The sequence below is a fragment of the Mustela lutreola genome, chromosome 8, assembly GCF_030435805.1.
Source record: "Mustela lutreola isolate mMusLut2 chromosome 8, mMusLut2.pri, whole genome shotgun sequence".
In the NCBI taxonomy this organism is placed as follows: Eukaryota; Metazoa; Chordata; class Mammalia; order Carnivora; family Mustelidae; genus Mustela; species Mustela lutreola.
The window spans coordinates 145,261,892-145,276,645 of NC_081297.1; the positions used below are offsets into that span (position 1 = coordinate 145,261,892).

At 48.7% G+C, this 14,754-nt stretch overlaps 1 long non-coding RNA gene across 9 annotated transcripts in view; it reads right to left on the reverse strand.

The window, feature by feature from the left end:
* Window positions 1-14,754, reverse strand: part of LOC131839568 (uncharacterized) — a 66,421-nt gene that overhangs the window by 41,883 nt on the left and 9,784 nt on the right. For all 9 annotated transcript variants that reach the window (XR_009356989.1, XR_009356991.1, XR_009356987.1 and 6 more), the window contains exon 3: window positions 1,060-1,507. This is a non-coding gene — a long non-coding RNA (uncharacterized LOC131839568). The remainder of the gene's footprint in view (window positions 1-1,059; window positions 1,508-14,754) is intronic.

Consider the following 14,754-nt stretch of genomic DNA (forward strand, 5'->3'; position numbering starts at 1 on the left):
CAAAAACGGAGACCTAAGTCGACACTTAAAAGATAGATTGCTTCTCGCGAGAAACCCCCAGACCCCCCAGTTCTGTGGATCTTATTAACCTCACACAGGTGCTTGCCAAAGGGGGCTATCATTAGGCTAGACGGGGCTTAAGAGACACAGATGCTCTTTCCTCTCTTTGCCATATCTAAAGAGGTGGTTTTTAAAAAAGATTTTATTTATTTATTTGACGGAGATCCCAAGATCTCTGGCAGAGTGAGAGGAGGAAGCAGGCTCCCTGCTGAGCAGAGAGCCCGATGCGGGGCTCGATCCCTGGACCCTGAGATCATGACCTGAGCCAAAGGCAGAGGCTCTAACCCACGGAGCCACCCAGGCACCCCTAAAGAGGTGTTCAGTTGCCAAAGTCCCCCATAACTTACTTCCACCTTACCCCTCCAACCCCAAACAGGAATTCTGCCCCACAGGCAAGCACGGCCTCTCACTCTCCCAGGGAGCCTGTCTCCTGCCAAGGTCGACTATGCACGCAGTTTTGGAAAGTTGGTGCAGTCCAGAGCGGACAGCCGAGAAAGAATTCTCGAGACATCTTTGATGCAAAATGGTGGGGACAGGGCGTAGGGACAGGGCACGGGGACAGGGCATGGGGGGCAGAAGGAGCTGCTGTGGCTGTGGGATCCCTGCGGCCCTGGGATTGTGAAGAACAAGTGATTATACACCTTGGGGCTAGGAAAAGTGAAGATGAGGGGAAGTTCCAAGAGGACTTTCCTGCGTTAAAGCCTCAGGATCCGGAGGAACGTTTTCATGAGCCTATCTCCAGCACTTATCAATGGGCTGCAGGTTATAAGGACATTAAAATTTATCTATATTTCCTTCTGCCTTGGTCCCCCACGTCACTATCCAGCTCCAGGTGTCCTTAAAGACCTACCTCCAAACCCGGCTTCCTCGGGCCCCCACCCACCTGGGTGGCTCAGCAGGGAGTCTGCTTGAGTTTCTCTCCCTCAACAGCCCCCCACTCCCATGAGCACGTGCACATGCCCCTCTCTCCAAAATAAATAGATAAATCGTAAAACCAACCAACAAACACTCCTCCTTCCTTGAAGATTTGGACTCCTCTAGATCTGCAGGCCATGTATTAGAACCAAAGCCATTGCCTGTGCTCTATGTTTTGGCACCGGACAGAGTTCTGCAATCTAGTAGCCACAACGCAAGTGTGTACTTTGCAGAAAAACTCCGTCGCACCCCGTCGGTGTGTCCCACACAGGCCTAGACCCTCGGCGAATGCTGAACGGTTTCCTGAAAAGAGGAGGAGCCGAGAGCAGACAAGAACACCAGATCCGCAGTAGGTGGAGAACTAAACTTGGCAATGTAGATGCACCTGCCTGCTAACGACAAGTCCGTGGGATTCTCAAGCCGTTTCAGGAACAGGTGCACTCAAAATAACCACCAGGGAATGCTGGGGAGGCCTTCGAGATGCAGGAACACGAGGAACGGGAAAGTAATCCAGACCCTCTTCCAGGCCGGGCTGTGGGAGATGAGAAAAAAATCAGATTGAGCTGGTTAACAATTATTAAGGGTTGGACATCGATGACTAACTTAAGTTTCCCAGCAACCCTATGATATCATTCCCCCTTTTACCGTCGGGGACACGGAGGCACGGAGAGGGTGTAGGCAGAAAGAGCTAGGGATCCCCAGAAAAAGAAAGCCAAACCATACCTTTTTGAACATAAGAAAAGTCACGGTAGGTCCCTGGCCATCTTGGGAAAGAATGTGAGATCTCCATGGGGCGTCTGTGTCTCCCTCTGCCCCTCCGGAGGGCAGACACACACATACCCCCAATGATTCTCCCTCAAATAAGTAAAATCCTTAAAATTTTTTTTTAGAAAGTAAAGACTGATGTGCCACTCAAGCAATCTCTGAGCAGTCTTCACAGGATCTAAACCTTCTGAGCGCCCAGATACCAGGCTGACCAAAGCCAGAGAATTAATGATGCCAACTCTTGCCTGCCCTCGGCACTCTGATCTGCTCTCCGTCACCTTAGATGACTTTTGCTGCAATTCGATGCTGTCTTCCCCACCGCAAGAGACCCTTCGTGATTCGTGTGCCCTTAGCTTCAAACATCCCCAGTTTTGTTGTTCGGGGAGACACTGCTTTGGGAACTATCCCCAGGGTTCTCCTTCCTTGTTTGTTTGTTTGTTTTTAAGATTTTATTTATTTATTTATTAAAGATTTTATTTAGTTATTTGACAGAGAGAGATCACAAGCAGGCAGAGAGGCAGGCAGAGAGAGAGGAGCAAGCAGGCTCCCTGCCGAGCAGAGAGCCTGATGTGGGGCTCAATCCCAGGACTCCGAGACCACGACCTGAGCCGAAGGCAGCGGCTTAACCCACTGAGCCACCCAGGCGCCCCAAGATTTTATTTATTTATTTGACAGACAGAGATCACAAGTAGGCAGAGAGGCAGGGGGCGGTGGGGGAGGGTGGGGTAGCAGGCTCCCAGCAGAGCGGGGCTCAATCCCAGGACCCTGAAACCATGACCTGAGCTGAAGGTAGAGGCTTTAACCCACTGAGCCACCTAGGTGCCCCTAAGATCATTTATTTTAAAGATGTTATTTATTTCTTTGAGAGAGCAGGCACACCTTCGTGCTAGTGGGGGAGAGGGGCAGAGCCGGGCGCCAGACCGGGGCTTGATCTCACAACCCATGAGCAATCCTGACCTGAGCTGAAACCAAGAGACGGACACTTCACCAGCTCAGCCAGAAGAGGAGAACACAGGCTCAGGTAACAAGGGTAAGAGTAACATGTCACCACGTCACAGGTTGTCAGTGTCAGAACCTGGATTTAAGCGCAGAACAGCGGAGTGCAGAGGCTGCTGTAAAAACTGACCCACCACACATATGAGGTTAGTCGTGGGGCAGGGAGCACGGGTCGGGAGCCTTCGACAGAACTCAACCTCAAATTGATTATCATACTATTTTTTTCCCCTTAAAGATCTTATTTATATATTTGACAGAGAGACACGGCGAAAGGGAACACAAGCAGGGGGAGCAGGAGAGGGAGAAGCAGGCTCTCCACTGAGCAGGGAGCCTGATGTGGGACTCGATCCCAAGACCCTGGGATCATGACCTGAGCTGAAGGCAGAGGCTTCACGACTAAGCCACCCAGGGGCCCCCATACTATGTCTTGACATGCTGCATTCATCATTTTTTGAAAAATCAATTTCCATTTAAGTATCTGTTTTCTTGAAAATAGCTTGGGTTTATAAAAGCTTCAACACACCATCCTAAAATGTCCGTCAACGGGGGGGCCACCAGCCATGAGAAGGACCAAGGTGTCGCTGCTGGTTGCCACAGCATGTGAGGAAGACTCTGCCCTTGGCCAAACCGTGGTCCTCCACCGCAGCCTACAAATCCTGCACTTTGCAGGACTGTCCCTTTCACCCACCCCACAAGAGACTTGAACAAACCCTGGTGTGGTTTCCAGCTGCCCACAGCTGTCCCTAGGAACGTGGACTCAGCCCTCTTCAAATGCCTAACTGACCAAGCTCAGGCTGCCCATTCCAGGCAATCCCTGAAGCGAGGCCTCTGAACCCCCCGAGAGCAGTTACTTGAGAAAGTTTAGGATTTAAGTCCCTCCTCTGTCTCTCTCAGACAGACATGTATCCCCCACCCCCACCCCAGAGTGTCATTCTCAAAGGCCCACATGCTCCAAGGCCATTCCCTTTGAGAGGATTCCCATCAGAGGGACAGGCCCCCTGTCTCCTGGTCTCTGTGGGAGGGCAGGAGCCCCACTTGGACAGTCACTGGTCATCGGGCCTGCTGGCCTTGACACTGACCGACCCTCGTACTCACTGTGTAATTTTCCATGTGTCTGACTCTCCCCCTCGCTCTACTCCCTCATTCTCAATTTTTTAAAAAGATTTTATTTATTTATTTTAAAAGATTTTATTTATTTTGAGAGAGTGAGAGACAGCATGAGCAGAGGGGAGGGGCAGAGGCCGAGTGAGAAGCAGACTCCCCACTGAGCAGGGAGCCCAAAGCAGGGCTTGATCCCAGGACTCTGGGATCATGACCCAAGCCAAAGGCAGACCCTTAACTGACTGAGCCACCCAGGCGCCCCGCCCCCTTATTCTCCCTTTGAAACACCCCACCAGCCTTGCACAAGTTGGAATGCAGCTTGGCTCTTCCCTCCCTGGCAGTCTGGCTTTATAAGGGATCACCAAGATACGCTGTTGACTGGAAAGCGCAAGGTGTGGGATGGTGACCCGGGACAGCGTGGGCGAGGCCACACCTCCCCAAGCGCCCCCTCTTCCTTGTCAATTTTAAAGCATCATGCTTAGTCATGGTTTTCAAAGTCAAGGCACAAACCCTACAATAATTTTAGGTAATATTGGGCACCTGGGTGTCTCAGTGGGTTAAGCCTCTGCCTTCAGCTCAGGTCATGATCTCAAGGTCCTGGGATGGAGCCCCACATCCGGCTCTTCACTCCGCGAGGAGCCTGCGTCTCCCTCTCCCCCTCCCCCAGCTTATGCTCCCTCTCTCGCTGTGTCCCTTTCTGTCAAATAAATAAAAATAAAATCTTAAAAAAATTTTTTTAAATTTAGGTAATATTTATTGAATGTTAGATTCAACCAGTTTAATTCATCCCATTTTCATGGCTCCCATAAAGTGCTACTTTTATCAAACCCATTTTACAGATAAGACTCAAAGCCACAGAGGGGTGCCTAAGTGGCAAAGTAAGTTGAGCCTCCAACTCTTGGTTTCAGCTCACGTCATGATCTCAGGGTCCTGGGATTAAGCCCCAGGGTCAGAATCTAGCTCCTACTCTGTCCCTCTCCCAGCTTCTGCGGGGGCGGGCACTCTCTATCCCTCAAATAAATAAATAAAATCTTAAAAAAAAAAAATCACAAAACTAGTGAGAGGCTGAGCCACACCCCACGTTGTCTCTAGCAGAGCAAGTCTGTTCTAAGGACATGGATAAGCATCTACATCCACTTGGTAACAAATCTGTTATGTTTGAAAAAATAAAGTAAGGAGCGCATAGTAATTTTATTGTATTTATTATTTTTTTAAGTTTTTGGTTTTTTTTTTTTTTTTTTGGACACACAGAGAGAGAGGCAAAGGCAGACACTGAACAACGGAGCCATCCAGGTGCCCAAGTGCATTGTAATTTTAAACCAAATGTAAAAACATCCATTGCTTAAGCTTCTCTAGAAACATTTCAAACAAAGAGAACGAAACAAAAAGATAAGGAAGTGGGAGGAGGCAGACAGCCAAACCACACAAAGGTTTTTCCCTCACCCGCTTCCTGCTGGAAGATTTCAATTTCTTGTTCTACCAAAAGAAAGTGAAACAAAAACCCAAATTCATGGAAACTGGATGCACTTGGTATTTAAGGAACCATGTTTCCTTTGTCCGAAGTGGGTTTCTCTTTGTGGATGAAACGTATTTATTAATGGAAGTAAAGCAGCCATAAACCCAAGTCACTCCAGCCTCCAAAACAAACTTTATTTCATAGAACCTGGACCAAGATGAAACACGCAAACCCTTCCCAAGGGGCATCGGAGTTACAGAGGGTCTCTGCCCACATGCCCAGCTGGACCCTATTGCCTTTATAAAGCAGTTAGACGCACCTCTCTCAGAATAGTCTTTTTTTTTTTTTTAAGATTTTACTTATTTATTTGACAGACAGATCACAAGTAGGCAGAGAGGCAGGCAGAGAGAGAGGAGGAAGGAGGCTCCCTGCTGAGCAGAGAGCCCGATGTGGGGCTCGATCCCAGGACCCTGAGATCATGACCTGAGGCGAAGGCAGAGGCTTTAACCCACTGAACGACCCAGAAGCCCCTCCCTCAGAAGTCTTAGCCTGAATGCCCAGCAAGCCAGTGACTCCTAGTTCATGTTTCACCACTGACTTCGGGCCTTGCGTAACTCAAGACTATTTCTGAGAAAGCGGTCTCTCTCATGGGTATTTTTATTTCGACTGTTTAGTTCAGAAGTCAAACTAATAATTGATCACTAATAACAGCTGCCACATAGTGAGCACATAGGACAGCAAAACTGCTAAATATTGTGTATGTAAATATATACATATATATGAAAATTACTGTATATTAAAATAAATCAATACAAATTAAGTAAGTACTTTATTTAATCCCACAACAGGTTTTAAGTAGGTAGCATATTATTATCTTTTTAGAGTTGACTCCACACCCAACATGGGGCTTAAACGCCCAACCCTGTGATAGAGAGTCCCATGCTGGGGTGCCTGGGTGGCTCAGTCCTTAGGCGCCTGCCTTCAGCTCAAGTCATGATCCTGGGGTCCTGGGATCAAGCCCCACATCAGGCTCTCTGCTCAGCGGGAAGCCTGCTTCTCCAGCTCCCCCTGCTTGCGTTCCCTCTCTCTCTCTGTTAAATAAATAAATCTTAAAAAATAAAAATTTAAAAAATCACATGCTCTACTGACCGAGTCAACCAGCCCTGGTATTTAGCTTTATTTAGAAAATACCTATGTATTGTAGGAGCGCCTGGGTGGCTCCGTGGGTTAAGCCTCTGCCTTTGGCTCAGGTCATGATCTGGGGGGGGTCCTTGGATCGAGCCCCGCGTCGGGCTTTCTGCTCAGCAGGGAGCCTGCTTCCCTCTCCCCCCTGCTTGCCTCTGTCTACTTGTGATATCTCTCTCTCTGTCAAATAAATAAATAAAATCTTTTAAAAACAAATAAATAAAACCTTAAAAAAAAGGAAAATACCTATGCATTTAAATCAATTACACCAAAATATAAATATTTAAATGAAAGGTATACAGCTTAAAAACTTGACATTCTTAAAATACATCACACCAAGACACTCAAAAAGCAGTTAAAAATGCATTTTGAACACTTAAGCCAGTTTTCATCTACATAGTAGAACAGAAGTGTTTTGACCCTGCATAGATGTAGTGCTGCCGATAGGCTTAAGTGCAATAAAGAAGTTTTCTATCTGAAATCTTTCTCATTGAACAACTTTTTAAAAAGATTTTTCAGGGATGCCTGGGTGGCTCAGTCAGTTGAGAGGCTGCCTTCCTTCGGCTCAGGTCATGATCCCAGCGTCCTGGAATGGAGTCCCACATTGGGATCCTTACTCTGTGGGGAGCCTGCTTCCCCCCACCCCTCTCTCTGCCTGCCTGTACTCTCTCTATCTCTCTGAAAAATAAATAAAATCTTTAAAATATTAAAAAAAAAAAAAAAAGATTTTTCATTGATGGGGCACCTGGGTAGTTCAGTTGTTCGTGTCTGCCTTGGGCTCAGGTCATGATTCCGGGAGTTATCAAGCACCTGTTGGGCTCCTTGCTCAGCGGGGTGCCTGCTTCCTCTCTTCCCCTCCCCCCATTTGCATTCCCTCCTTAGCTGTCTGTCAAATACATAAACAAAATCTTTAAAAAAATAAGATTTTTCATTTATCTGACAGAGAGAAAGCACAAGCAGGGGGAGCAGCAGAGGGAAAGGGAGAAACAGGTTCCCACTGAATCCAGAGCCAGATGTGGGGCTCGATCCCAGGACCCTGAGATCATGATTTGAGCCAAAGTCAGACGTTTAACTGACTAAGCCACCCAGGCGCCCCTCATTGAGTAATTTTTTTTAAAAACCTATTTGTATCTATCATTTATTCTATGCTGGACACCGAGCCAGACACCCTACTGACCTTATTACATTGATTTAACAATTCAGTACATAAAAAGTTCTAAGAACTGTGCTGGACATAGCGCGAGCTTGGTACCTGTTGGCTGCTGTGATCTCAGTCTTCCCATGCCTACTAATTCCTAATGAGGGAAGGATTATTATGCCCCACCACAAAGGAGGGCCTGGTGCTGTGTCCAGACTGACCCAGCTGGTCAATGGCAGAGCCCAGCAGAAGTCAGGTTTGTCTGTTCTTACACTTGCTGGTGCATCAAAAAATGTATGCATTAAATATAAGTCCAGTCAGGACACCTGACTGGCTCAGTTGGTTAAGCGTCAGCCTTCGGCTCAGGTCATGATCCCAGGGTCCTGGGACCAAGTCCTACATCAGGCTCCTTGCTCAGTGGGGAGCCTGCTTCTCTGTCTGCCTGCCGCTCGCCCTGCTTGTGCATCTTCCTTCTCTCTCTCTCTGACAATAAAATATCCTTAAAATACATACATTTAAGTCTAGTTCAGACACATGACACAATGTAGATCCCATGAGGTCTGAAGAACTCATTCCCTCTGGGAATTGGGAAGTGATAGGGGACGGGGGACACGGGGTGCAGAGACTGCCAGAAAACCCATGAACACCGACCCTACCTTGCACACAGCCTCCAAGAGGGCTTGCGCCTCCCTATTTGCTCAGAGCCTGCAGCAGGCACAGTAAGGGCGGCTGGAGATCTGAGGGGTTGGGGACTGCCCTGAAGAGCTAACATAACAGACACCTGACAGTACAAAGTAACGCAAACTGGGGTAAGTGAAGAAAACTGACAAGGTGCTGAGCCAGGGACTAGAGTTACAACTTCAGATGTGCCGAAAGCAGTTTCTTAGAGTTTTCCTATTAAATGTCATATAATCAAGTCCTACGGGCAAGAGAAGCTATATACTCTCCTTTTCTATCTGGCACTTTGCATAACAACAGACTGGATGCATGAGGCCAAGGAAATAGGAATCTATTTCTATCCAGCCCTTTATGGATCAACCAGCAACTGTGTTCTCACACAGGTAACGTAAGGTGGGTTTTACCGCTAAAAGGGTCCCATTCTGTCTTCCATTATCCTGATGAAGTTTCATCTAGCAACTATTTATCCCACTTGGTCATAGTTCTAGAATGACCCGATCCCAAGACCCGCAGGGGCTGCAGTAAGGTGGGAGGCCCGGGCGGAGGTGTTGGTCTGCCTGGGGCGGGGGTCAAACCCAGCGCCCTGGGTCCCCGCCGCCCGAGCTCCGCGCGGTGCCCCCAAGCCGGTACGGGCCATCCAGCGGCCCCTTGCACCTGCGTCCTTCCCCCTTTGGCTCCCGGTCACCCTCAACTCCGCAGCGCCCGCTTCCGTCCTTGCCCTCCTGAACCGCCTGCCCTGCCCGAGCCGCTTAATAGGACCGAATCGGGGTCTTCAGGAGCGGGTCTCCCTCTACCTACCACCCACCCGCCAAGGGCAACTTTCAGAAGTTCTCCTTCGCCAACAAGAAAGACACACACACACGCCCCCGCACACGCACACACCCCGGGGGCGGCGCAGTGAGGGCGCCGACACACGCGCGCGCGCGCGCACCACGGACCCCGCACCCCCAGCTCTCGCACCCCCAGTCTGCCCGCGCGCTCTCGCCGCTCGCCTCTTCCAACGATCCCCCACCCCCGCCCGCCCGCGCGCTCTCCTCCCCCGTCGCCGCCCCCATCGACCCCCGGGGCGCGTGCCCGCCCGCGCGCTCTCGCCACGCTTCCCCGCGCGCGCATCCGCGGTAACCTCGCCCCCCCCCCCCCCCATGCCTTCCCGGATCCCTTGAAAGCAAATCAGCGCCACAAAACCAACCAAAGGGCGGGAGGCGGGTGGTGGCGGGTGGCGGCGGGTGGCGGGGAAAATCAAATCGAACTGAACCGCCTTGAATCGGACCTCTGCCAGGGGGAAAGCCTTTCCCCCACCAGCCCGCCCCGGGGCTGCGGGATGAGGTTAAAATACTCACCCCTGCTTCCTCCGCTGCAACCTGAGGGCCTTGGGGGCGGTTTTTTCCTGGGGCCCAGCTGAGGGCTTCTAAGTGTCCAGACCGCCTTGAGCCTGGGGCTTTGGCCGACTGCGTGGCGACGGAGCCGCAGTCTCCGCAGGGGAGGTAATGGTCCTTGGCGAGCATGCAGCCGGTGGTAGTTAATGCACGTATGTGACGCGGCCGGGTTGGACCCAGTTCAGAGCCGTGTGGCCGGAGACCCACGAGGAAACCAAGCCTGCACCTGGTGGGCTGGCAGGGGTCCCCCCCCCCGTCTCCGCTGCGGGACAGTGGGGGCAGGCCGGACCTCTGCGTTTGGGAGAGTCCAAGAAAGGACCGCGTGCTAGGGCCGAAGAACTACCTCCCTCTCCAGGTTCCTGCCCCCTCACCGGCTTTGGGAGGCGGAGGTGGTCACCACCCTGACCTCAGCCCAACTGTTCACTCAGTAAATGTCAGTTTAGCGAGGACCATGGCTAGGACCGTCCAGGAAGCTGAGATGTGCGCCCTGGTAGTTCCTGCTGCGCCCTCACAGTGACGTGGGAAACAGAGGCCGAAGAAGAATTAAATTTCTTTACTCCCTACAGCCCATTGACAAATCCTTTGAAAAAGGCAGAGTGACATTCCTCTAGGAACTCAGCGGCCTGGATGTTAATATTTAGCTAACAAGGGACGCCTGGGGCGGTCAGTTGCTTAAGCAACTGCCTTCAGCTCAGGTCCTGATCCCAGGGCTCTGCTCTGCTCAGTGGAGAGCCTGCTTCCTTCCCTCCCTCTGCTGCTCCCCCTGCTTGTGTGCTCTCTCTGTGTCAAATAAATTTTTTAAGTCTTAAAAAAAACAAACAAACTTGGGGGTGCCTGGGTGGCTCAGTGGGTTGGACCTCTGCCTTCAACCTAGAAATTCCTTCTAAGAAGTTCCAGCAAAGCAGATTCTAAAAGATCTGTATGATCACACTCACTGTTCTTGCTGAGCTTATGTAAATAATAGGCAAAGTTTGTTAAAACTGGACTTGTTTCTCAAGTGAATTAGTCCTGACTTGGTTATCTCTGGAAATGAGGGTTATTTTAGAGAGAAAAATTGGTTTTAGTAACACACCTTTATGGATGTTAAATTCTAGATTTGATGGTCTTTAAATGTTTGTTTACCTAAGCTAAACGATTTGAGGTAAACTTCAGAGAAGTTGCACAATAGCCTCTTTAGTCAATCTTATTATTTTGTGGGGATATTAGAACCCCATGGCACATGATTAAACAACTGGAAAAATGGGATTGATTCCCCAACAATTGTGTAACTTAACTAACACCCTGTGTGTGGCTGGGATAATGAAATTGCCTAACAGCCAGCATACCGCACTCTATAGGATTAACTATGGACTTGTGGAGATAATGGATGACCCCACTTTCTTCATGATTGGATCGGATGATGCATGGGGGACTCCCCATGCCTCTTGACAAGTTTCTCCCACTTGCTGTACCACTCAAAGGGCTACTTAATGGTTTCATCCCTTAGTCAAATTTATGCTAGAAGCCACTTCTGTTGAAGTACAATTGCAAATAGATGCTTTAGCTAAGCATAGAACAGCCCTCCTCATAAAAAGAGCCTTTAAAAAAAAAAAAAAAGAACCTTAAATCTCACTATGGGACAGTCCCTGATGTAATCACTTCACATCAGGTCCAGATTGGTCTTAGAAGCCAAAGGCCATTAATGGGTGATGGAGGCCGACTAATTAAATATTGGGCCATACTTACAGATATGCCAGAAATAATACTTAAAACTTGGCAAACTTTAAACCTAGTTACCTGTATGCCTGAACCTGACCACTGTGCTTCTTTCTCTATAGAGCAAAAACTGTTCAGAGGTTATTGATCTTGCTTACTCGATATGGCCAGATTTAAGATGCCCCTGTTAAAAATACAAATGACAGTTGGTTTACTGATGACAGTAGTTTTCATAAAAAGAATAAGAAAAGCTAGGTATGCCATAGTGCTCACTAGCACTTTGCAATTGCCAAAGCCCCAAAATAAACATTAACACTGACTCCAAATATGCCTTCCTGGTACTACATGCCCATGGAGCTATTTGGAAGGAAAGGGGATTACTGTCAAGCCATAACTCCCCAATCAAATATTGGCCTAAGTTACAAAACCCTCTTTATCGCTATACTAAGGATGATATATATCAAATCTGGGATACATATTTGTGGCTCACACCCACTATTGGACAGCTCAGTCAAAAGGCAGTTTTTGCTGGGAACAAAGAAATCAAATGTATGATACTTGGGCAAATAACACATGACATCTAGGATGGCCTTAGGTGTCCTGACAGCAGCACAGGTTGGCACATGCGCAATTAACAAAACAGAATGTTGCGTGTACATCCCAGACTCTCACAAAAATGTCACAGGACTAACAAAAGATACGAATACCCAGATTAAGGCTCTATAAGATCCTTCTCTCTCTCAGTGATTGGTTAGCCTCCTGGTTTGGAGGAGGACTATGGCCAACGATTAAAAATCTCCTTTTCAGGATTCTCATTCTTATTGCCTTATTAATCTTAATATGTTGCTTTGTTCAATGTTTCTCTACTTGGTAAAGACTCATTGCAGCAATGACTTTCACCATGACAGATGATCCTGATCACGCAGAGACACTTCTTCACTGTCAAGCGCTGGATTCAGCTGCTTCCACCTTTTGTAACTCCCCTATATGTTCCTCCACTGATCAATGTTGACCCCAGTAGGTAGGGACAGCTCTACGCCCCTATTTAGCAGGAAGAAGTTACAGAAGATGAGACCTTCCACCTTCAACCACCTTAAAGATTTAAGGGTCAAAATTGTTCAGGGGGGAATGATGAGGGAGCAGGAGGCTGACTGAGGACAAAGCAAAAGCTGGTACCTTGCACCTCCTCTCCATCTGCTCCCCCTCAGTAATATGTGTAGCATTCCTCAGGCACCCCTGACCTTATCAATAGCACAAATTTCTAGAGGCAAATAAACTCAGTTCCTCAGCCCTAAATAAAGTTAAATCTCTTCTAAACCTAAATCTCACTAATAAAGATGATTGATAACAGGATTGTGACATCCCACCAAAAACCTCCCAACTATCTTGATGTTAATGGCTGGTCTAAAGACAATATTGATCAAGCCACACGGGGAAGGCCTTCGGTATCTTGGCACCTTGTAGGCCCTCCTTAACATATGAAAACTCCGTTGAAACCTCCCTTCCTCTCACCTTCCATAACCGCAGGGTACATAACCTGCCATCCCTCACAACGCGGGGCAGCAGCTCTTCTGCCCATGGGTCCTATCCCCGTGCTTTAATAAACCACCATTTTGCACCAAAGATGTCTCAAGAATTCTTTCTTGGTCATCGGTTCTGGACCTCAGCCCACCGAACCTCACCTAGGTTCTAGAACTTCATCAATATATACAATGGAATATGACTCAGCCCTCAGAAAGGATGAATGCCCGCCCATTTGCATCGGCATGAACAGAGCTAGAGGGGATTATGCTAAATGAAGTAAGTTAAGCAGAGAAAGACAGTTCTCATGTGGTTTCACTCCTGTGTGGAACATAAGGAATAGCGTGGAAGACCCCAGGGCAAGGGAGGGAAAAGTGAATGGGAAGAAATCAGGGAGGGGAACAAACTGAGAGTTACAGAAGGGAGGTGGGTGGGTTGCTGGGGTAACTGGCTGAGGGGTATTAAGGAGGTCATATGTTGGAATGAGCACTGGGTCTCATACGCAACTAATGAATCAGTGGACGTTACAACAATGACCTATGATGTACTATACTTTGGCTAACTGACCATAATAATAAAGTTTAAGGGCAAAAGGCAACCTTAGCCCAGCCCCCAGGATCCTGTGAGTCCACTTCAACATATAAAAACTCCTTTGGAGGGCACCTAGGTGGCTCAGTGAGTTCAAGCCTCTGCCTTTGGCTCAGGTCGTGATCCTAGGGTCCTGGGATCAAGTCCCGTGTGGGGCTCTCTGCTCGGCGGGGAGCCTGCTTCCCCCTCTCTCTCTGCCTCTCTGCCTACTTGTGATTTGTCTCTCTGTGAAATAAATAAATCTTTAAAACAAAACAAAACAAAAAAAAAAAAACTCCTTTGGAGGGCAGCTGGGTGGCTCAGTCAGTTAAGTGTCTGCCTTAGCTCAGGTCATGATCTTGGCATCCTGGGATAGACCCCACATCAGGTTCCCTGCTTAGCGGGGAGCCTACTTCTCCCTCTCCCTCTGCAGCTCCCCCTGCTTGTGCTCTCTTGCTCTCTGTCAAATAAGCAAAATCTTTTTTAAAAAATGAAAATATAAAAATTCCTTTAAAAAATTTATCTCTAAACCTCCCAAGATATATGTTGGAAATCATATGTCCCACCAATATACATCTGAAGAGTGTCCTAAGGTTTTTTAAGACAATAATGAATGACCTTTTCCTAATGATAGCTAGGTCCCTCGAGGTCCTAGAAACCTTGCTTCCAAAGTTCCTTAGAGACTTACGCTCTCCCTAACCCCCTGCCAACTTGGAAGTATATAACGGGCCACTACTCATGACCCCAGTGCCACTTTTCCTGCCCATGGGTCCTGTCCCAGTACTTTAATAAAACCACTTTTTTGCACCAAAGACCATTTTTTGACCATTTGTTGTGAACCCCACCCCTTCAAACCACATCCACAATGACCATGGCTGTTACACCAACAGCACCTTTCTGCTGTGCGCCTCTTGTCTTGGGCTATAGGCTTCCTGCGAAACGGAATCTGCATGTCTGAGATGTGCATCCAGCAAGCCCTATGGGGCAGTGCTCCCAGGAGGCAGGGCAGGGCAGGGCCTGGGCCTGGGCCTGGGCCTGGGCCGAAGGGGAGCTGTTCTGCAGTGGGAGGGGGGCAGGGCTTACCCAATTCTGTATGGAACTCAGGAGCCAAGATAGTCCTTTAGAGCTGGTCCTGAATAAGGTAAGGGTGGGGGGTGCCCTTTGTAACCCTGTGTGGACCAGTCACTGGCCCTGAACTGCCCTGGGGAGGGCAAGTCTCAGAGAAGAACTCAGCTAGCTGAGCCATCACAGCCAACATGGGACTGGAGCAGGTGGAGGTTTGTGCCTCTGCGCCCGTGGGA